The sequence below is a fragment of the Tamandua tetradactyla genome, chromosome 2 (genome assembly GCF_023851605.1).
Source record: "Tamandua tetradactyla isolate mTamTet1 chromosome 2, mTamTet1.pri, whole genome shotgun sequence".
NCBI lineage: Eukaryota > Metazoa > Chordata > Mammalia > Pilosa > Myrmecophagidae > Tamandua > Tamandua tetradactyla.
This window is the reverse complement of record NC_135328.1, coordinates 155,908,971-155,932,751: the sequence shown is the minus strand read 5'-3', so window position 1 is coordinate 155,932,751 and position 23,781 is coordinate 155,908,971. Positions and strand designations below refer to the sequence as shown.

Sequence of the window (23,781 nt, the reverse complement as noted above, 5' to 3'; positions counted from 1 at the left end):
TTATTTCATTAGTTCTTCAGAGGAAAGGCAGCTAACTTCCATCTGAGGGTCTTTCTTACATGAGAAGGCTCAGAATAATCTCTGCTGGCCTTCTCTCTAGGCCTCTGAGTCCCAACAACTTTCCCCAGGGTGATTCCTTTCTGCATCTCTGAAGGCCTGGACTGAGCTGCGAGTGAGGAGATGAGATATGCCAAGCTGCTTGGGCTGTGCTACATTGCACTCTCTCATTTAAGTACCAGTCAATTAAGTCAAACATCATTTGTTGCAGCAGGCATGTCTCTTAGATGATTGAAATGTAATTGGGAACAGATGAGGTTCACATGCCATTGGCTCATGTCCACAGCAGTATAACTAGGCATCTTCACCTGGCCAAGTTGACAACTGAATCTAACTACCACATGTCCACCCCTTGTCAACTTGGCAACTGCACACATCACCTTAAACAATATTAAGGTGCAAAAAAATACTCTTCTTACTGTGGACCTATGAATTTCAAAACCAGTTGTCTGGTGCCAATATGCAAAGGAGGATATTCGCAGGATACAGGTTTTCATTTCCATAGGGAGAAATTGGAAAGAACACAGGTGTAAATTCTGCAGGGCAAACACCATGGAATTTCAAAGTCTGAAAGTTATTCATCCCTCAGCTTTAGAAAGTGGCAGTCCCACCTTCCCAAGGGCCTATGCAGTGTCTCGTCTCTTTCTGAATCAACCTAGGGGAACATTGAGAACACCTTTTTCTTGGCTCCACTCTTTCCAGGCATCATAGCCACCTTCTGGATTCTCAGTGTGCACACATCTGCCTCAGCCTAACCCACCTCTCCTGCACAAGTGCAGACTCACCCCACCCCTCCCAAGCCCTACCTCCTGCTCCTTACCCCCTGGAGGCAGTTGCCAATGCAGAAAAACTGTGGGTGCGTACCTCCATACCCAAGCTACACCCATTCCCAAACTATAAAGTCATGCAACCCCACTCTACCACCCTAAACTCTGTGCCTGTACATCAATTTACAGCCCTCAGATCAGTGCATAGGCAAAGACACTCAGTCATGCCCCCACCTCTGGGCGAGTGCTAACCTGTACATTTGGGCCACATCTGCTTCCAGCCCAAGCAGACACAGCACCAACCTGCTGCCATGAGCTCTGTGCATGTGCCCAAAGGGCCCTGCACCCTAGACCAGCACACACCGGGGCCCCATCCCCAGACACGTACCCCTAAACAACCATATCCTCCCCATTGCTGGATGCCCATGCTCACAGTTATCAGTGTAGCATCTCCAACTTATGCCTATACATGCACTGCAATGCATCACCACACTGTTGTGTCCTGTACAATGCCCAGCATCCAGCTCCACATCCATCCTGCAAATGCAAGTCTTTAGATTACTGAAGGAAATCAACTTACAAAGTAAACCTATTAAGATATTTACATGCCACAAAGACAGCAGATGATCACTAAGCATATGATGCAGAAAGATATAGCCCAGTCTAATGACCAAAATAAAACCCCAGAGGAGACACAGACATGGGAATATCTAATCAAAGATGTTCATATAATTCCACTAAATAAAATCAGTAGGATAGCTAATGACATAGAGGGCAAGACAACTGAATTTGAACACTCAAAAAACAAATAACAAAAAAAAAAAGGAAAAATTTTGGATTGGAGCTCAGGGAAAGGATGGACAAAGAAAAGTGCACAAATATAAGAGTCATTGGTGTCCCAGAAGGAGAAGAGATGAGTAAAGATTAGGAAGATAAGTTGAGGATATAATGGGGAAAACTTCTTAAATCTTATAAGGGGCATAAGTATGTATATCAAAGAAGTCAAACAAACTCCAATAAATCCAAATAGGCCTTCCTACGACATATACTAATCAATTTGTCAATGCTGAAAAGAAGCAGAAAATCATGAAAGCACCAAGAGAAAAACAATCTTTTACGTACAAGGGTAACCACATAAGACTGAGTTCAGACTACTCAACTGACACTATGGAGGCAAGAAGGCAGTGGTATGATATATTTAAGATCCTGAAAGAGAAAGACTTCCAGCCAAGAATTCTGTACCCAGGCAAATTATCCTTCAAAGATGAGGGAGAGATTACAATTTGCACAAACCAATCCTGAAAGAATTTGTCATCAAGAGACCAGTCCTACAAGAAATACTAAAGGGAGTTCTGAGAGCTGAAGAAAAAGACAGGAGAGGGAAGTCTGGAGGACTGCACAGAATTGAAGAGTATATAGATCTGACAAATAAAATCCCAAAGATAAGATTGTGGATTCGTGAAATGCCTTTTCAGTAATAACTTTGAATGTTAACAGATGAAACTTGCCAACTAAAAGATACAGATTGGCAGAAAGGATTAAAAAATATAATGCAGTTATATACTGCTTACAAAAAAATTCATCTTAGACACAAGGATACAAGTAGATTTAAAGTGAAAGGATGGGGCAAGTTTAGCAGTGCTCCAAGGAATGGCTAGAGAGGGGATGGGAGAGTGACTGGGTTGGTGATTCCAGGGTATGGGTGACCTTGGAGGGTCTTCTGCATCACATGGGATTGTTCTGGTTGCAAAGGCTGAGTAGCTGAGAGGCAGGGAGTCAGAGACTCTCTGGTTGGTGCAAACAGCCTAAAAATGCAGTAACCACACAAAGTGTAACCAAAAGAAAGCAGGAGTAGCTATAATAATATTGGAAAAATAGACCTTAAATGTAAAGGTATCATAACAGACAAAGAAGGACACTGTATATTAATAATAGTTTCAGCAAGAAGAAATAACAATCATAAACGTTTACGCTCCCAGTCAAGGAGCTCCAAAGTACATGAGACAGACATTGGCAAAATTGAAGGGAGTGACAGATATTTCAACAATAATAGTAGGAGACCTCAATATACCACTCTACTCTATAGATAGAGAACCAGACAGATGATCAACAAGGTAATAGGGAAGTTAAACAACTTGACAAATGAATTAGACCTAATAGACATAAATTGGTCATTATACCCCAAAACACCAGGATATACATTCTTCTCTAGTGCTCATGGAACATTCTCCAGGATAGATCATATGTTGGGGCACAAAACAGGTCTTTCTAAATTTTAAAACATTAAAATTATTCAAAGCACTTTGATCACAATGTAATGAAATTGGATGTTGGGACCCAGGTCAGGTTTTTCATGAAGAAAGCCTCTGACTGCTGGCAAAGCCACATCAGAATAACCATGGAGGCACAGAGCCTTGGTCTCCTGTGTGGTGAGGTTCAGCCTGGGCTGTGCCTTATCTAATCTGGCCTTACCGTGGGAAATTTCTGCCTCTGCAGCTTCAAACAGGCTAATTAATGTTCACTTCGTCCTCAAGAAAAAGTTCTGTATCCCTATTCATTACATTAAGCACATTCTCATGTACTGCACTGCCTTATCTGATATTCTATTGTTAAACAGTATAAAATAAACTTGCACTAGCCTCTTGGGTTTGGTTACCATCAGTCAGGCAAAGAACCCCCTAACCCGACTTTCTCTTAAACTCTGTGTTGTGTTTTTCATAAATCTCCCACTGCCCCTTCTGATCCTGTTTGAACATTGCTCAAGCTGGACTTGGCAATTGGCACCTGAACAGGGACCTGATAGGGTAAAGTGAGGAAATGCTCCAGGAACATCCACTACAAATACTACAAAGAGCTACTAAGAGCTACAAAAAGGTAAGGAATGAATTGGAGATATCAGCAGAGGGAACTTCTACAAATCCATGCTGTCCACTAGAGGCACAAAATTTTTCTCAGTCTCAGTTAGAAACTTTTCTTAGTCATGGACAGAATTGTTGCCCATGGTTTCCAGAAGAAAGTACAGTTAATCCTCAAACTTGGGCAAAAGTAAGAGAAAAATTAAAAAACAGATATGAGACTGTTAATCTTAAACATACCCCCATTATGTACTTTTACTTTATCTCAGCTATCCAAATATATAATTCGGACCACTGCTGACATTACACCCCAACCCATAGCTTTAACTTGGGAAACAAATGAGCCTGTGTAGGTTGAGCAATGGCCCTTATCTAAAGAAAAATTAGAGGCTCTAACTCAGTTGAAGAAGAGTTTAAAGCAGGACATATAGAAGAATATTATAGTCCTTAGATTTCTCCAGTATTTATTATAAAAAAGAAATCAGGAAAGTGGGAAATGTCAACTGATTTGAAAAAGTTAATGCTGTAATTCAACCTATGGGGTCATTACAACCTGGCTTGACCACACAAGTTATGATTTCTGAAAACTGGTTTATCATTGTGATAGATTTGGAAGATTGCTTCTTTGTCATACCATTAGCAGAGCAAGATAAAGAGAAATTAATTTCTGAGCCTGTTCCTAATAAGGTGTCTTTATATAAAAAATTCATATACACCTTAGTCAGAAAATATTCAATGGGGACAATGCCATGGTGAACAAAATAGTCAGAAATCATTAATGGTTCCTATGGAATTGTAGTGGATTGGTCCCCTAAGGGGTATGCAGTTCTGACTCAAAGAGTTTAGTTAAGTTGCCTTGGTTTGCTCTAAATAATTTTTCTACTGAAATTTATACCAATGCTTCAAATAAAATCTTGTGGCAAGGGATGGGAATGGTAGTTCTATCTCCTTTTGTTAACTCAGGTCCTTAACAAACAGCAAGTTGAAAACTGGCCATTAGTTTAGCTCCTATTCATAAATATTAAAAAAACTTTAAAAAAGTGAAAATTCTTGTTTAAAATTACAATTTGATGTTTCATATATGCATTAAAGTATTTTAAGTATTTAACATTATTCTAACAAATTTGATTTTGATGGTAATTGTATGTGATGAAATGTTTGCTTGAAGTAATGACTTGAGTATGAGGGATATAAAGATGTGGTTTTATCAATAGGAAAAGGCAAGTAGTTTTGTCCTAAGATAAAATGAATAGCAGTTACAAAATAAGAAAAAATATAAGACAAAGTCAAAACAAGTTGTTGAAGATTTGTGGAAATGGAAATTATGGTCAAAGTCAAGAAAAATTTAATGGGTCTATCTATAAAATTTAATAATGCAAAACTAAAGTTTAGCTCTCTCTCTGTTAAAGTGACAAAGTTTTCTTGGACTCTTGGCCTGTTCTAGTGAAAAGTTATAAAAGTCTTCTCTGAGTAATTAGTATAAAAAGCTGACAGTCTGTGTTTTATCAGAACAACTTAATGTTAACTTTTATCATGTCCTTAACTGTGTAAGAAAAATAAATCATCACATTGTTTTAAAAAATCTCTTAATCTAAAGTAATATTGCTATAAGTGGATCTGTTACAGGCTAAAGAATGTTCAAATCATGTAAATACCTAAATTCCTTTTAGCCAAAATATTCTAATGCTTTGTTCTGTATTTATGTAATATATATGTGTATAAACTAAATTTACTCCCCAAAATGACCATGGTTTGCATCATGAACAGATCAGATTCTAAGGACTGAATGTAAGGGAAAGATACAGTTGTGGAGTCTGTTCTGTTCACCTGATGTTGCCATTGCATGCAACTGATGTTGCTATTGCATGACCTTGGTAAGAAACAGTTAGAATGTGCACTCTAACTGGAAGGACTGGCTATCCTCCTGAAAGGAGGTGTACTTTGATAAAGACATCTGGCTCCCAGGAAGTTCCTCTTGGTCCCTAGCTGAGAGTTTGGCCCAAAGGACCAAACTGTGCCCAGTCACATAAGCTGATTAGAATTTGGTCACTATTGTATAAAAATATCACAAAAACTACCTACAAAAATTAAAAATAGAGCTCATTATTCTCTTAAATTAGTGCTATAAAAAATAAAAAAGGAGGAGAATACCTTACCTTCCCTCAATGAAAATTAACTTTAGCCCTTTATACTTTAAATTTTTTAAATCTTAAAAACTCCCTCACATCAGCTAAATCTCATTTCCAGAAGAACACTCACACATTCCACAGTATTAGTATGATGGAAAGATTTTCAGACAGGCCAATGAAAGGGACCTGATCTTGCTTTAATGTGGGGAAGAGGTTATGTTTGTGTTTTTTCCAGAAGGTGCAAAGCAACCATTTTGAGTCCTAGAACACTGGGTGAGACAAATCTAGAGCAGTAGACTGGGCATTGATAACACAGATGAAGGAGTTGATGCTGACCACTCAGAACCAGCGGAAACACCGCCACCAGCTGAGGACTAATACCTCTTCTGCACCTGCTATGACATGGGGTCAAATAAAAAAACTTACCCAAGATACTGCTATAATTTTACTATCAAATGGTCAATCTTCTAATCCAAAGGTGTTTTTTATAGTTTACTGTTCTTTGTTAACCCTTCAGGTGGGCTTGGTTTCAGGAGCTTGCCATTGGGCTTATGTTCCCTTTCCTCCCACAGAATCTCCTGGTTCTTGAAATGAACCTGTTTTTGTAGATAACATCCAGCTTTTGAGAGATCACTCAGTGGGTTCCACTGAATATGAACATGGAATAATCAACTATACAGGAAGTTCAGTATTTTGGCCTTTATGTTTTTCTTCTAGAACTATTAACGGATGTCTTTTAGTTATGGCAATCGGGGGAGCTCAACTTTTTAATTTTGCTAATTCTGGTGATTATGATAAAATTCTCCAAGTGGGTAAAACAAAGGATTTATGGATGATACCACTTGGATTCCTTACCAAACCCCCCTTTTCCTTATTGTGCCAATAGTACACATACTGTTCTTGACCAGCATCCTCCATGGGTTGAGTGTGTTCAACCCTTTGCCTCAGAACATATCAGTTTAAGTGGTGACACCTTCATGGTGTTAGATTGGACACACAATTTAAATAATTTCTTTTCCCATTCCAGCCCTCAGTAACTGGGAGGATTTGTTGCTAATATACTTACAACTAAAGATGGACATTTTCAAAAGGATCTGTGGAGATTAACTGTAGCATCTCAGCTTATTCAACTGTCTTATCATAGCAATAATGGATTATGCAAAAAAGGTAATTACTATACTAAAAGAGGGAATTATTGCTGTAATTTATTTAATGCAACTGCATGTGTTAACCCTCCTTATGTAATCCTTGCTGGGAATTTAATTGTAACATGAAAAAATGGCATGTTCATTATTACTTTTTTAATTGCAATTTAACAAATTGCCTATCTGTACATAATGCTGGCCAAAATATTCTTATAGTTCATCAGCCTGCTTTTATCATGCTGCCAGTTAATTTCAGTGGTCCCCAGTCCTATAGTCCAGGACTACAAGTATAAAAGAACTACATTCTGAACCTACTCATTCAAAAAGAGTAGTAGGGTTAATTATAGCTGGTATATTATCTTTAGTAACTTTGATAACCACTGCTACTGTATCTGCCCTGGCCTTAAGTCAAAGTATTCAAAAATGCTAATACTATTAGAGATTTGGTCCACAATATTTCTGTAGCCTTTCAAACTCAGCTGGATTTAAATACTAAATTTGATGCTAAACTAAATGCATTGGAATCTGTTATGGTTCAGCTTGGAGATCAACTCCAAGCTCTTAAATTTAGAGAGGAGCTCTTATGTCATCCAGAATATCACAGCATATGTTTAACTGCTTTACCTTATAATGAATCCAAGTGGAATTGGTCACAAGTTCAAAATCATCTGGCTGGTATATGGTTCAATAACAATGTGAGCCTTGATTTTCAACAATTATGCTCTTCTATTCTAGGTATACAAAAAAATACATGTTGATATAATTGATCTTAAAGAATTTGCCAAAGAATTATTAAATAATTTGCAAGGCTTTAATCCATTCAACATGCTAAAGCATTCTGCTATATATATATATTTTTTGTGCTTAATTATACTTGGTTTATTCTCTTCTCTTCAGTTCTCTGGTGTGGAGAACTCCAAATTTTCTAAACAGAACAACAATTCATCAGCACACTTAACTTCTAAAATTATTAGAAGGCACTGATGTTATGAATGGGATCACTTACTAACATGGCTGAAAACATTAAGAAAATTTACTATTAGCTTGATAGCGATGTTAATTCTTCTCTTTTGTCTTTTATGCATAATCTGGAAATGTTTCCAAAGAAGGAAACATGAATCCAAATTTAAGACTGCTGCCTTGACCTCTGTCATGCCAGTACTACAAATATAAAGAGGGCATGATCAGACCCTCTCAGGGGGCAGTGCCCCTCTCTCACTTGCACAGCTCTTACCTTGCTGCTTGGCCTCAGAGATGACTGGTTAGTCAAAGACAGGTAAGATTCCTTAAAGGAGGAACAACCTAAGACAGGCACTGTCACAAAGGGGCCATCAAGAAAAAACTTGGGACTCTTCTTAAAGAATAAGAAAAGGGAAATGTTGAGGCCCAGGGCAGGTTTTTCATGCAACAGGCCTCTGACTGCTGGCAAATCCACATCAGAATAACCTTGGAGGCACAGCCCCTTGATCTTCTATGTGATGAGGTCTGGCCAGGGCTGCACCTTATATAATCCAGTCTTACGGTGGGAAATTTCTGCCTCTGCAGCTTCAAACAGGCTAATTAATGTTCATTCTGTTCTCAAGAAAGTTTTTTATCCCTATTCATTACATCAAGCACATTCTCATGTACTGCACTACCTTATCTGATATTCTATTGTTAAACAGTATAAAATAAAAGTTGTGCTGGCTTCTTGAGGTAGGTTGCCACCAGTCAGGCAACCAACTGCCCAGCCCCCACTTTCTCTTAAACTATATGTTGTATTTTTTCATAAATCTCCCACTGCCCCATCTGACCCTGTTTGAACCATTGCTTGAGCTGACTCAGCAGCTGGATAGCAATACCAGCAAAACACAGGAACTTACACAAATGTATGGAGATTAAATAACACACTCTCAAACCACCAGGGGGTCAAAGAATAAATTGCTAGAGAAATCAGTAGTTATCTGGAGATGAATGAAAATAAGAATATGACATATCAGAACTTAGGGAATGTGGCAAAGACTGTGCTGAGAGAGAAACTTATTGCCCCAAATGTCTATATTTAAACACAAGAAAGAGCACAAATCAAGGACTTGACTGTTCACCTGCAGGAACTTCAGAAAGCACAGTAAACTAACCCCATAGTAAATAGAAGAAGAGAAATAACAAAAGTTAAAACAGAGTGACATGAATAAGAAGAACAATAGAAAGAATCAATCAAACCAAAAGTTGATTCTTTGAGAAAATCAATAAAATTGATGGGCCAACAGCAAGACTGACAAAAGAAAAAATGAAGAGATTGCAAATAAACAAAATCAGAAATGAGAAGGGTGCATTACCGCAGACCCTAAAGAAATCATAAGAGGATAGTGTGAACTACTATACGCCACCAAGCCAGGCAACTTAGATGAAATGCACAAATTCCTGCAACACAGAAACAAGATACACTGACTTAAGAAGAAATAGAAGATCTCAACAAACCAATCACAAGTAAAGAGATTCAGTCAGTCATCAAAAATATTACTACAAAGAAAAGCCCAGGGCCAGGTGGCTTCACAGCAGAATTTTATGAAGCATTTCAAAAAGAGCTAACAATAATCCTGCTCAAACTTTTTCTGCCCAAAAATTGAGGAAAAAGGAACATTACCTAACTCTTTTTATGAAGCTAATATCATTTTAATATCAAAACAAGGTAAAGATGCTATAAGAAAGGAAAACTACAGGCCAATCTCCCTAATGAACATAGATACAAAACTTCTGAACAAAATACTAGCAAATTGAATCCAACAACACATTAAAAGAATTATGCACCAGAACCAAGTGGAGTTTATACAATAAATGCAAGGACAGTACACACAAGGAAATTAATTAATGTAATACAGCACATTAACAAATTGAAAGATAAGAACCACATGACCATCTCAATTGATGCTGAAAAAGCATTCAACAAAATTCAACATCCTTTTCAAAACAAAAAACACTTCAAAAGTTAGGAATCAAAGGTAACTTCCTCAATGTAATAAAGGGCATATATGAAAAACTAGTAGCCAGCATTTTGCTCAGTGGAGAGAGACTGAAAGCTTTCCCTCTAAGATCAGGAGTGAGACAAAAATGCCCTCGGTCACCACTGTTACTCAACATTGTGCTAAAAGTTCTAACTGGAGCAATCAAGCAGGGAAAAGAAATAAAAGGCATCCAAATTGGAAAGGAAGAATTAAAATTTTCATTATTTGCAGATAACATGATACTGTACTTGAAAAATCCTGAGAAATCTACAACAGAGTTACTTACATTAATAAACAAACTCAGCAATTTTTTGGGATATGAAATTAATGTGCAAAACTCAGTAACATTTCTATACACAAGCCATGACCTAACTGAGGAGTCAGTAAAGGAAAAAGTTCCATTCAAAATAGCAACTAGAAGAGTCAAGTACCTAGGAATAAACTTAACTAGGTATGTAAAGGACTTGTACACAGAAAACTAAAAAACATTGCTAAAAAAAAATCAAAGAGCTAAATAGGTGGAAAGACATTCCCTACTCATGGATAGGAATGTTAAATATAGTTAAGATGCCAATTCTCCCCAAACTAATCTACAGATTCAATGCTGTACCAATCAAAATTCCAACAACCTACTTTGAAGACTTAGAAAAGCTAGTTACCACATTCATCTGGAAGAGAAAGAGACCCTGAATAGCTAAAAGCATCTTAAAAAAGAAGAATGAAGTGGGAGGATTAACACTTCCTTAGTTTGAAATTTATTATAAAACCACAGTGGTCAAAACTGCATGGTATGCACAGAGGTAGAAGTATTGACAAATGGAATTGAATCAAGAGGGCAGAAATAGACCACCAAATCTCTGGCCAACTGACTTTTGGCAAGGCCCCCAAGTCCCCTGGACTGGGACAAAATAGTCTTTTCAATAAATGGGCATGGGAGAACTGGATATCAATAGCCAAAGAATGAAAGAGAACCCTTACCTTATACCCAATACATAAATTAACTCAAAATGGATCAAACAGCTAAATACAAGAACAAGCACCATAAAGCGTCTAGAAGAAAAGGTAGAGAAACATCTTTAAGACCTAGTAATAAGGGGTAGTTTTCTAAACTTTACACCCAAAGCACAAGCAACAAAAGAAAAAAATAAATAAATGGGAACTTCTCAAAAACAAATATTTCTGCATCTCAAAGACTTAGTCAAAAAGATGAAGAGACAGCCAACTCAATGGGAGAGAACATTTGGAAATCTCACATTGGACAAAGGTTTGAAATCCTTTTACATAAAGAAATCATAGAATTGAGCAACAAAAGAACAAATAACCCAATTATGAAATGGGCTAAAGGTATGAATAAGCATTTTCCTGAAGAGGAAAATACAGATGGCTCAAAGGCACATGAAGAGATTCTCATTTTCATTAGCTATAAGGGAAATGCAGATCAAAACTACAATGTGATATCACCTCACACCTATAAGAATGGCTGCTATTTTTAATAAAAAAATAAAACAAGAAACCACAAATGTTGGAGATGGTATGCAGAAATTGGGTGTTTTATTCACTGCTGGTGAGAATGAGTAATGGAACAGCTGCTATGAAGACAGCTTGGTGGTTCCTTAGGAAATGAAATATCAAGTTTTCCTATGACTCAGCAATAGCACTCCTTGATATATACCCAGAAGAGCTGAAAGCAGTGGCTACACACATTTGCACACTGATGTTCACAGCAGCATTATTCACATTCACCAAAACATGGAAAGAATACAAATGCCCATCAACAAATGAGTGGATAAACAAATGTGCTATATGCAGAAATGCATACTATCTTAGGAACAGTTTCCTTTGTGGAAGAGTAACACTTGTCCCTCTTTGCTGATCTTCCCAAAGTGGCTATATCTATACCCACCATTGATGGATGTGGCAGTATACCAGAAGACTCTGTCTGTTATAGTTATGGATCAGCTCACAGGCAAGCAATTGCCTGGACAACAGTAGCCATATAACTTCGTACAGTGTAGTGGAAAACTGGGATCATACAAAGCAGTCACAGGCTGAATTAAGGCTTGTATGGATATTCATTGTCCATGGAAATGCATTGCCTATTTGTACTGACAATTGAGCAGTGTGTCAGAGCTTGATAGTGTGGATGGCCACATGGAAGCAAGAGCAATAGACTGTTGTCAGCTACCCTTTATGGGGAAAATAAATGTGGAATGACATCTGGACTGCCTATCACAATTGAAAGGTAACCATGTCTGTCAGTTTGAAGTTATTATTTACCCCAGAAAAGCCATGTACTTTAATCCTCATTCACTATTGCTGGTCACTATTTTGACTATTTTCATGGAGCTGTGACCCACCTAACTGTGGGTTGCAACTTTTGATTATATTGTTGAGATGTGTCTCCACCTATTTAAGGTTGGGTTTCTTACTGGAGCCCTTTAAGAATTGTTCTGGTTTGCTAGCTGCTGGAGTGCAATATACCAGAAACAGAATGGCTTTTAACAAGGGGAATTAAATAAGTTGCTAGTTTACAGTTCTAAGGCCAAGAAAATGTCCCAATTAAAACAAGTCTATAGAAATGTCCAATTTAAGGCATCCAGGGAAAGATACCTTGGTTCAAGAAGGCCGATGAAGTTCAGGGTCTCTCTCTCAAGTGAGAAGGCATGTGGCGAACACAGTCAGGGCTTCTCGCTCAGCTGGAAGGGCACATGGTGAACATGACATTATAATCTGCTAGCTTTCTCTCCTGGCTTCTGGTTTCATGAAGCTCCCCGGGAGGTGTTTTCCTTCTTCATCTCCAAAGGTCGCTGGCTGCTGGACTCTCTGCTCCGTGGTGCTGCAGCATTCTCTGCTCTCTCTGAATCTCTCATTCTCCAAAATATTTCCTCTTTAATAGGACTCCAATAAACCAATCAAGACCCACCCAAATGGGTGGAGACATGTCATCACCTAATCCCATTTAACAACGACTCTTGACTAAATCATATCATCCAGGGAGATGATCTGATTACAGTTTCAAACATACAGTATTGAACAGGGATTATTCTACCTTTATGAAATGGGATTTATATTAAAACATGGTTTTTCTTATGGGGCATACTTCCTTTCAAACCAGCACAAGAGGGGACCATTTTGAAAAGGGCTACAAGAGCCACCAGAGTTGACAGAGCCAACAAAATAGATGGAGCCCCAGGGAAGCCACTGAAGTGAAAGCTAGCAGAGCTCACCATGTGCCTTTCCAGCTGAGAGAGAAATCCTGAACATCCTTGGCCTTCTTGAACCAATGTATCTTTCCCTCAATGCTTTAATTTGGATATTTTCTTGGCCTTAGAACTTTAAACTTGCAACTTAATAAAGCCATTCCATTTCTAGTATATTCCATTTCAGCAGCTTGCCCACTAAAACATGTTTTAGTCTGTAAAAGTCTGCCATAACACTGATTCTTTACCTGGCAATATTGAAGCAGATACTTTAGCAGGAATTCATAGGCTAGAGTCAATGTCACATGAGGCTGCTAAATAGTTGCATAGGAAAACAGGACACTGAGGGTACCAAACTCTGTGGAGGCTATCACAGCAATTTCAGCTGTCCATCACTAGACAACAGCTAATGGATGTTGTGGATCCCTGTACCTTCTGTTTTCTGTGATGGCCAAGGATGTTTTCTCATCAACTCGGTCACATCACCTGTGAGCAGATTCTGGTCACCATGTGGAAGGTAGATTATATTGGGTCCTTTTCCTTATATAAAGGTGCAAAATATGCATTTACAGCCATAGATATAGCCACTGGACTATTGCTAGCATTCCCAGTAGGGAACGATAACCAAAGAGCTACAATCTGTGCATAGAAAAACTAACCACATTCTTTGGGTTCCTCATGCATATGGACAGTGATAAAGGAATCCATTTCACCAAACAACTAACCCAAGTCTGGGCTACTAAACATGATGTCTTATGGACATTTAATTTGCCTTGCAATCCCACAGCAACAAGGTTAGTTTAAAGATGTCTGAGCTTTTAAAAGAGCAGTTAAAAGATGACAAGCAATCTCTGTAGCAGTGGACATGTGAGTTGTATCCGTCCTTCACTATCCTCAGTTCACACCCCCCAAACAGCTGCTCCCACTCCTGTTCAACTGGTAACAATGGGACCAACGCAGGTGCTGTGAATTCTGAGAAAAGAATGAGCAATGCTACAGCCACAATGAGATAATGAAAATAACTTGCTCTTGCCTTTGTAAAAAGAATGAAAAATTGGGGAAAATAAGGTCAGTCAGCTGTGGTCCTGGCCAATGCAGCAACACTGGTTGGAAATCCTAAGCCCATTGTGTATTGGGGGGTCACCCAAGATTTAAGCATTAGGCCACAGTTTATACTCAAAATGCCAAAAGTTGTATATGTAAACAAGTTGAGACACACACACCCCCATACCCCAAGGCACAGTATTTATACTCTGGACACTTATTATGTCCAGGCTAACTGGATATATGACTCTAGAAAGCTCTTTTCAATTACTGGGGAAAACTTGTGGTATCTAAAACTGCCTCATAGCATCCCTTCTCCAGGAACACTTTGTCTACTAATGGCAATTAGCTTGTGTTTTCATAGATCCCCATAAACATCTTCTTTTCACCCTTAGCATCATAGCAAACAACTTTTTGCAATAGGCTTCTGTAGTTAACTATGTGCATAATAAATCCCACTCCTGTGTGCATTGACCTGTCCTTGTTGGGTGCCACTGGCCTGTCTTGGACTGTGAATCCTGTGAATTGGACTCTGTGGAATACACTGTTGGCTTCACAAAATTCACCACATCAGTAGAACTGGAAAATAATCTCATTTAAGACTTAAATCACAGGTTTTCATTATTTTCTAGGACTGTTATCTCTGTATGTGGGGACTAATACTGTTTTGGTGTCCAAGGATGCAAAGTCTGTCCTTTGATTGACATAGTCAGCTGTATGTGGTGCATTGGTAGGACCCAGGGCCCAGGCCACACCACCTCCTCCATCATGAGAACAAACCACTGCATGCAGTTGCCTGCATGACTGGGACAGACATTAAAAAGACAGCAGATCCCCTGGGGAGGGCAGGAATGTAAAACTCCCTTCCCTTAATCAAATCTTGTGAGAGCCTGCTCAAACTCCTATATGGACCTAAACCTTTATAAGCTTCTACCGTGGCACTCCTCTCTCATTTGTTTTGCATAGAACACAGATTTCCATTTCTCAACTGGCCACCATCAGGAAGAATCTTCTGTTTGTAAGTCCCTAGTTATGTTCTTTGGTCAGTCTTGGGGATAAGTTGGGTTGGAACAATCTGTTACTTCTCGATGTTAGTTCTTTATCTATATATAATCTATTTTTCTTTCTTTCTATCTATATCTATCTATCATCTATCTATCTATCAATCATCTATGTATCTATCTATGTATCTATCTATCTATGTATCTCTATTTATCTATCTATATCTATCTATCTATCATTTATCTCTCTCTTTCTCTCTCTCCCTCTCTTTCATCTCTCACTCTTGGAAACAAACTGTGACATTATGGGCTGCCCTATGTAGAGGCCCATATGACAAAAACAGAGGGAGGCACTGAAAAACAGACAGAAAGCAACTCAGACTCTCAATCCACACTTAAACCTGCCAATGACATGAGTGACCTTGGAGGCAAGTCCTTCCCCAGTTGAATCTCAGTTGAGGCCTTGGAAGAGACTCTAGAGTAAAAATCACACAGCTAAACCTTGCTTGAATGCCTTGTTCACAGAAACGTTGAGATAATAAATATGCTTTTGTAAACCACTATATTTTGGGGGGTAATAGATAAATAATAAATAGATAAATTATAAAACCTAGCAGACTTCAGAATCTGGCCCACTCTCCTACCTTGCTCTCCTCCTCTCCTCCTCTGCTGCAAGCTTGTTCCAGCCACATTGGCTGCCTTTCTAACCTATCTGGCCAAACTCACTTTTGTCTCTGAGTCTCTGCACACTTGTGCATACTCCTTGGCACACTGTTCCCAGATTTGTGCAGGGCTGACTCCTGCTGTGGATCAAGTTCCTTCAATGGTGTATCATAGGAGTACAAACTCATGGATAAAAAAGAAAATTTCAACAAATGATCTTTTTATTACTTACATATAATGAAAAGTGTGAAGGGCAAAAGACCTCTTTGTTACTACATGTTGAATCCAAAAGAGCAAGGGAAGAAATCCATTAACAGCTGGTCTCCTGGAGTGTCAAAACTGCTTGGGTCAGGGTAAGTAGATGTCAGCTCCACACAACCCAATTTGTATCAGAGAAAACAAACAAATCTATGCTACTTGAGAATGGCTTTCATCCACCTCAGAGAGAAGGTTTCCTGTCTTGATTAGCATCTATGACTGACTGTTACTAATTTCTTATGTCTGGCCAGGCCTTTTCGGTAGACTTATCATCTACCCCAGGCTGTGGAATGGAAGGCATAACACAAAAGAAGAAAAGGTGGGGGTATTGGAAGCCTGGAGGCTGTTTCGTGAATATGGGGAGAAAGCTAACACATACCACCATGTTGGCCATGTGCCTTTCCAGTTGAGAGAGAAACCCTGAACTTCATCAGCCTTTCTAGAGTGAAGGTAACCTCTTGCGAGTGCCTAAATTTGGACATTTTTATAGACTTGCTTTAATTGGGACATTTTTTCAGTCTTAGAACTATTTAGTAACCACCTAATAAACTCCCCCTTTTAAAAAGCCATTCTGTTTCTGGTATATTGCATTCCAGCAGCTAGCAAACTAGAACAAGCCTCAAGCAGGAAAACCACAAAACACAAAATACAACATTATTTGTTGTCATGAAGGCAATAGATTTCTGGGTCCTCAGGAAGGGCAAAAGAAGAATACTGAAGTCCCATGTGTGTTGACAGGGACCTGGAAAGACTCCCTTGCCTATTTTTTTGGTTTCCACTGGCCTTGGTGTTTCCAGTTCACTCACCAAGCATCCTCAACACAGCTAGGACAATAATTCCAACCACAGTTACAAAGGAAGATCCATAGCACCAAATAGGGCACTCCTGCCTCTGACCATCAGACTTGTGGTCCAGAACTGTCATGTTCTGATCATCCTTAATTACACATTTCCCCAATTGTCCAAGCTTCTCTCTAGCCAGAATGACCTCCAAGTGTTTTACATGGATAACAGACAACAGTGGATCATCAACAGAGAACCAAGGCCAAAGAGGCTTCTCTGATCTCAGTGAACATTTGGAATCACCAACTTCAAGCACCCTAATTTATACAGGATGAGCCTCCCACCTCTCTTGTATCCCCCTTCAACTAGGTGTGATATTGGTGAGCCTCATCCTAGTTCCAGGTGCCCATCATAGTGGACTGCAGGGCCTCATTCCTGTCCTCTTCAGGCTGCTTTGGGGGTAGAACCAATGCAAGTAGATCCCTGGGAGTTTGAGAATACCCCTATCCATTGGCCTGGCATCTCTCCTTCTCCCCATGCTATGGGCCATGGGCATATTGCTAAAGCACTGGATGACATTTTCCCATGGCTGGGCTCCATCCAATCTCTTCTTTCCCTTATCATCTCCCTGATATCTGATCCTCCTTAAACCTCACTACTATGGTCCCCACCTGTGAAGTTAGTGTGTTTACTTGTGTGTTTGTATGGATGCTGAGAGGTAAAAGGGTCCACATGGGCAGTACCTGTGAAGGTCCCCCAGGATTTGGGTCTCCTCATTCCAAAAGCATCCCCATTGAATGATGGGGTACTTGCCAGTGTGGCCAGAACCTTCCTTATCCTCTGGACCTCATCCTCTTCTTGTGTCCTTGGACAAGCCCTGCCTCTCTCTGTGACCCAGTTATCCAACTTTACAATGAGGGCATAGATGTGGCACTGTGTTAGGGGTCATTCAGCCAGTCTATGGTTCCAGACTCTCTCTGTATTGGGTGAAACCTGATAGCTGGGTAATTGGAAAAATGCTCAATATAATCCCTTAGTTGGAAAATACTTAGTATATTCTTTGGTAGCTAGAAATATTTATTGTAATCATTTCACTCAAGCAGTTTTGATTCATTTCAAGCCTAAAAGTCCTTGCAGGCAGAATTTACTGCAATTAACCTTAACTGTTTACTCTCTGTTCCTGGTTCTTGGTTATATTCATGAAATTTTTCAGATCTGCTTTCAGCAATAAAGATAACATCCTTGGCAGTATGAAGTGCCATATGAAATATAATATCAACCCTTCCCTCACCTTTGAAGGACAAGATCAAAAGGCTAAATGATCAACAAAGGAAGTATTCTAGTTTGCTAGCTGCCAGAATGCAATATACCAGAAACAAAAAGGCTTTTGAAAAGGGTAATTTAATAAGTTTCCAGTTTCCAGTTCTAAGGCTGAAAAGATGTCCCAATTAAAACAAGTCTATAAAAATGTCCAAATTAAGGCACAAACAAGAGGTTACCTTCACTCAAGAAAGACTAATGAAGTTCCAGGTTTCTCTCCTAACTGCAAAGGAACATGGAAAATATGGCAATGCCTTCTAGCTTCCTCTCCAGCCCTCTTACTTCATGAAGCTCTCCCAGGGACATTCTCTTTCTTCATCTCCGAAGGTCACTGAATGGTGGTCTCTAGTTTTCATGTCTCTGCTGCTCTCACATTCTCAAGATGCTTTCTCTTTTAAAGGATTCCAGTACAGTAATCAAGACCCATCTGGAATGGGTGAGAGCCACATATCACTCTATTCAAAAGTTAATACCAAAAAGAAAAAAAAAAAAAGAAAACAAAAGTTAATACCCACAATTGGGTGAGTCACATCTCTGTACAAATAATCTAATCAAGTTTTCAATTTATGGTACTGAATAGGGATTAGGAGAAATTGTTGCTCCCACAAGATGGATTAGGATTAAAACATGGTTTTTCTAGGGTACATAAACCCTTTCAAACTGCCACAGGGAGAAAAGGCCTGAAAGATTATAGGATATGCTGACCAAACTAAAGGAAACAAGTGACCATTACTGGATTTTAATGACCCTATGCCTTTTACTTAGTTTTTTCATTTCTTTTCTTTTTTCTGCTTTCTTCTGGACCTTTGCCATTCCTTTGTCTGTTTGGACTATAAAATCTCAAATCACCTTTATCACTTTGAACTGGTTTTGGGAAGATTGTTTCCTTCAGCTCCTTGTTGATGCATCTTCGATACATTCAGCTTCTCACCAAAGTAAATAAACGTGTTTCTCTGTTTATTGTGGGATCAGGTGGGATTAACTATACAAGACCATGCTTTTATGACTAATAATTTGGTGAGCCAACCAGGAGCCCTAAGTTCCCTAATCCACGTCTCCTCAGCTAAGGGGTTCACCTGGACCCCATGGCTCTGTGCCTAGCAGCTGCCTGGGAATATTTCCTAGAGGGTCCAGGTGGAGACACCTGCTGTGGACAGATACCAGGTACAACTGTGTGAAGATGATATTGCAATTGAAACTTTCCCTATGCTGGGTAAGTGTGTGATCTTTCATTTGTCATGCTTAGTTTGCTTTCTTTTGTTTTAATGAGTTTTTTTTGTGTTAGTGTGTGTGAAAGGACTATTGAGTTGATCCAGGGAATGTGCATGTGACCTCAGTGGGTTTGAACCCCACTATCCATGACTCATAGAATTTTCATTCTATGTTTGAATTTGCAAAGTTTGTGCAGTTTGCAGCTTTTAGGAAACCAGTTGAATTTGAAGACCTCTTACTCTGATGTTCTGTTTTCGTGATTTCTTTCAGTACTGCCCTTCCATGGGAAACTCTCAAAATGTTCCAGCTACATCTCCCTTAGGAAGTGTTCTTAATAATTGGTCTAAATTGGGGAACATCATCTAAGAAAAAATTGTTAACACATTGTTGCAACTCTGTGTGGCTACAATATACATTAAATAAAGTGTAGACTGTCCGGAGAATGGGACCTCTGTCCTCCAGGTGATTATCAAATTCAAAATGTAATGTGATCAATATGACATTATAAACAGCTGCTAAAAACCACTCCCTAGAGATTCAATGAGAAAAAAGGACAATTCTTAATTGCTCAGAACTCTGGAGGAAGATACACATTGGAGAATGACCATATAAATGTTGAATTGAGGAAAGAGAAAACATCAAGTAAGAAAATTCTGTGGTTGACAGGCCAGTATTCTCCCCTCCTCTTAATTTAGTTTCACACACAGTGTGAGAAAAAAACTGAGGCAAAACAAGGATCCCTCCAACTCAGGACAAAAAATATAAATTCTCTCAGATTAGTGAGACAAACCCCCACTCTTTGAAGATCCGGAGAATAGGTGAGGATATTTAAAAGCCCAAGTCAGTGAGGGACAAAGAGTCTGAGAAAACATGAGCAGGTGCTGTGTTTTCAGACCTGGGTCTGAAAGCCCTTCCCCCACTCCTGAGGGAAATGGCAGCAGAAGGCCAGATTCCTGCCTGAGGGATAGTTGAAGACAGGGACAGCTGGGATAGTCTTCTGACACAGATAAAGGAAGAGACACAGCTCTACATTGATCCATATTTTTAATGGCAAAGTGAGGGCACAGGAACCCACAGTAACAACCCTGGCTTGTGAGATGCAGCCTGGGTTTTGAGGCAAAAAACTTCTGAGGATGATTAAGTTTATCATCTGGGAATACCAGTAATTACAAGAAAATTGAAGGGCTCTACAGAAAATAACACAGGCTCACTGAAGCTGGTCTAGAGCCCCTGAATGGGAAACCACCCTGCTTTGGCTGAGAAATATGGATGACAAAATCGTTAAAGCAGCATCTTAAAACAAGCCCAGGTCTTGTGAACCAGTGAAAAATGGCACCACTGGGACCCAGCAAATTGTTTTGCCCACAAACAAACCTTGTTGTGCTACTTGGTGCCTACCCCTATTCCTGAGGCAGTCCCTGTAGGCACCTGAGTTTGGGGTGAATCTGGGGGCAGAGCTAATATGATAACTGACAAGTAAGAGAAGCAAACACATAGAGAACAAAGACAATCTATGCAAAAACATAGGCAAAAGAGAGAAAATGACCTCCAAAATAAGCTAAGCCAGAAATTCAGATGACTAGACACTAACAAAAAATCGCAACTAATATAAGGGACCTCAACAATATGGCCCAACAAAAGGAACAACTTAATACCTTAACTGAGATACAGGAGTTGAAACAACTCATTAAAGTTGTCCAAACAAATCTTCTAAGTCAAATCAATGAGTTGAAAGAAGAGGTGTCAAAAGAGATGAAAGATACAAAAAACACACCAGTTGTCTATACAGAAGAATGGGAAAGCTTGAACAAACACAAGTGGCAGAACTAATGGGAATGAAAGTCTCAATAGAAGAGACGAAAAATGCAATGGAGACATACAGCAGCAGATGTGAAGAGGCAGAAGAAAGGATTGGTGAACTAGAAGACAGGACATATGAAACCCTACACACAGAAGAACAGATAAGGAAAAGAATGGGAAATTTTGAGAAGGGTCGCAGGTAATCAAATGAAAACATGAAGTCCATGAATATATGTATTAGGGATATCCAGGATAGAGAAAATAGAGGAATTGGGTAGAAAGGGTAAAGGAGGAAATAATACAGAAATTTTTCCAGTTTTTAAGAAAGTTAAGCAATTATAGATGCAAGAAGTGCAGCATACCACAAACAGAACAGATCCAAATAGACCTACTCTAAGACATAAATCAGACTGTCAAATGTCAAAGATGAAGAGAGAATTCTGAAAGCAGGAAGAGAAAAATGATCTATCACATACAAGGAAAGCTGGATAAGAATAAATGCTGATCTCTCAGCAGAAACCATGGAAATGAGAAAGCAGTGGTTTGATAAATTTAAGATACTGAAAGAGAAAAACTGCCAACTAAGAGTTCTATATTTGGCAAAATTGTACTTCAAAAATAATGGAGAGTATAAAATATTTACAGGTAAACAGACATAGAGTTTGTGAACAAAAGATCTACTCAACAAGAAATACTAAATGGAGTGCTATAGGTAGATAGGAAAAGACAGGAGAGAGAGGATGGGAGAAGAGTGTAGAAATGATTAGTATAACTATGAAGGTAAAAAGAGGGAGCAAACTAAGATATAACAGACAAAACCCAAAAGAAACAATGGCTACAGAAAGTACTGCCATTACAGTAATAACATTAAAAGTCAATGGATTAGACTTCCGGAGAAGATGGCGGCTTAGTAAGACATGCGGGTCTTAGTTCCTCCTCCAGAAAAGCAACTAAAGAAACAGAAACAATACAAAACAGCTCCCAGAGCCACGACAGAGACCAAAAAGACAGCGAACCCCATTCTGGAACGGCTGAACGGGCAGGGAGAATCCGCTGCGGTGAGATACCTGAGGGGCGCGCGTTTACCCAGCCGGGGCGGCTGGCGACTGGGGTCCCCTCCACGCACCTGGCTCCCTGGTCTGACTGGGAAGGTTGGATAGCGGGGCCCTCCCACCACGCTTGGCGTCTCGGGCCAGCTGGGCAATTTGGACCGGCACTCCCCCAAGCCGCGGCAGCCGGCGACCCCCCACACACACGCGGTTTCCCGGGCTGACTGCGAGATTCAGATTGGCAAGTTAAAGGAGCCACAGCATCTTTTACTGGTGGGCCCCGCAGAGAGATGAGTGCCATGAGCGCCACCTACTGGGCAGGAAAAGAAAAACAGAGCCCAGGGATTTCACAGAAAAACCTTTCAACCAGCCGGGTCCCACACCCAGGGAAATCTGATCAAATGCCCAGACACCAGCAGAAAATAATGGATGACGCTCGGAAAATTGAAGATATGGCCCAGTCAAAGGAACAAACCAATAGTTCAAATGAGATACAGGAGCTGAGACAACTAATGCTGAATATACGAACAGAAATGGAAAAACTCTTCAAAAACCAAATCAATAAATTGAGGGAGGACATGAAGAAGACATGGGCTGAACAAAAAGAAGAAATAGAAAATCTGAATAAACAAATCACAGAACTTACGGGAGTGAAGGACAAAGAAGAAAAAATGGAAAAAGCAATGGATACCTACAATGGTAGATCTAAAGAGACAGAAGCTACAATTAGTGAACTGGAGGATGGAACATCTGAATTCCAAAAAGAAACAGAAACTATAGGGAAAAGAATGGAAAAACTTGAGCAGGGGATCAGGGAACTGAACGACAATATGAAGCACACAAATATAATATTGTGGGTGTCCCAGAAGGAGAAGAGAAGGGAAAAGGAGGAGAAAAACTAATGGAAGAAATTATCACTGAAAATTTCCCAACTCTTATGAAAGACCTAAATTTGCAGATCCAAGAAGTGCAGCGCTCCACAAGGAGAATAGACCCAAATAGGCGTTCTCCAAGACACTTACTAGTTAGAATGTCAGAGGTCAAAGAGAAAGAGAGGATCTTGAAAGCAGCAAGATAAAAACAATCTGTCACATACAAGGGAAACTCAATAAGACTATGTGTAGATTTCTCAGCAGAAGCCATGGAAGCTAGAAGACAGTGGGATGATATATTTAAATTACTAAAAGAGAAAAACTGCCAGCCAAGACTTCTATATCCAGCAAAATTGTCCTTCAAAAATGAAGGAGAAATTAAAACATTTATAGACAAAAGTCACTGAGAGAATTTGTGACCAAGAGACCAGCTCTGCAAGAAATACTAAAGGGAGCGCTAGAGTCAGATATGAAAAGACAGAAGAGAGAGGTATGGAGAAGATTGTAGAAAGAAGGAAAGTCAGATATGATATATATAATACAAAAGGCAAAATGGTAGAGGAAAATATTATCCAAACAGTAATAACACTAAAATTTAATGGACTGAATTTCTCAATCAAAAGACATAGAATGGCAGAATGGA

At 39.4% G+C, this 23,781-nt stretch overlaps 1 long non-coding RNA gene across 1 annotated transcript in view; it reads left to right on the top strand.

Moving 5' to 3' along the window:
* The first annotated feature begins 3,464 nt into the window (after positions 1–3,464).
* The window catches only part of LOC143674134 (uncharacterized), a 109,763-nt gene continuing 89,446 nt past the window's right edge, over positions 3,465–23,781 (top strand). Inside the window, exon 1 of the long non-coding RNA XR_013170879.1 lies at positions 3,465–3,698. This is a non-coding gene — a long non-coding RNA (uncharacterized LOC143674134). The remainder of the gene's footprint in view (positions 3,699–23,781) is intronic.